This window comes from Symphalangus syndactylus, chromosome 14, assembly GCF_028878055.3.
Source record: "Symphalangus syndactylus isolate Jambi chromosome 14, NHGRI_mSymSyn1-v2.1_pri, whole genome shotgun sequence".
NCBI classification, from domain to species: domain Eukaryota; kingdom Metazoa; phylum Chordata; class Mammalia; order Primates; family Hylobatidae; genus Symphalangus; species Symphalangus syndactylus.
Genome location: NC_072436.2, coordinates 38333077 through 38334384, shown reverse-complemented (window position 1 = coordinate 38334384; position 1308 = coordinate 38333077).

Below are 1308 nucleotides of genomic sequence, written 5' to 3'. Positions count from 1 at the left end.
GTGATCCGCCCACCTCGGCCTCCCAAAGTGCTAGGATTACAGGCTTGAGCCACCGCGCCCGGCCGTTTCCATGTCTCTCATGAGTGACATTTTTGAGGAGAACAGGTCAGTTCTTTTGCAGAATGTACTTCAGTTTGGATTTGTTTCATATTTTTCTCATGAACAGATTCAGGTTACGTATTTTTAGCAGGAATAGCACAGAAGTAATCTTGTTCTTATTGCATCATATTAGAAGACAGGTGATATCAATTTGTCCTGTTATTGGTGGATTTTATCACTTAATTAAGATGGTACTATGGGCCAGATTTCTTTCCCCCAAAATTCATATGTTGAAGCCCTAACCCTCAATGTGTTGGGATTTGGAAACGGGGGCTTTGGGAGATAATTAGGTATAGATGAGATCATGAGGATGGGGACCTCATGACAGGATTAGTGTTCTTATAAGAAGAGACACTCTTGCTCTTTCTCTCTCTGTGGTCTGAGGATGCAGCCAGATGTCGGCTATTGCAAGCTAGGAAAAGGGCCCTCACCAGAACCCAAACACACGCGCATCCTGGTCTTAGACTTCCAACCTCCAGAACTTGGCCGGGCACTGTGGCTCATGCCTGTAATCTCAGCACTCAGGGACTGAGACAGTTGGATCACCTGAGGTCAGGAGTTCAAGACCAGCCTGGCCAACATGGTGAAACCCCATCTCTACAAAAATACGAAAGTTAGCTGGACATGGTGGCGGTGCCTGTAATCCCAGCTACTTGGGAGGCTGAGGCAGGAGAATCACTTGAACCCAGGAGGCGGAGATTGCAGTGAGCTGAGATCGCACCACTGCACTCCAGCCTGGGTGACAGAGAAATACTCCGTCTCAAAAAAAAAAAAAAAGAAAGAAAAAAGAAGAAAAAAAAAGAAAAAGAAAAAAGAAAACAACAACAACAAAAAACCAGCCTCCAGAACTATAAGAAAATCTTGATCTCCCTGACTCTCCTACTCCTCTCCATCTTTCTCACTCTCCATTTACTCCTTTGCTCTTCTCCCATTCCTCTCTTCCTTCCTTCCTTTGAGACCTCAAAATGGACAAGGGGCTGTCTTAGCTCCCAATTCAGTTTGAATCATTATTGTTTCCTTAATATAAGCCAAATCCTTCCTTTTTCTAAATCATCAGAGCCCAGAGCTTTTGGAATGGGAAGCAAACATCGTTAAGTCTCTCATTTGGTATAATTATGAGAGGTATGATTCCCAAGCTCCACCGCTTGGTTCTCTGGTCACTTTATTTTTGCTTTGTGAGAAAGAGCGCCATTACTTTTGCTGGCATCT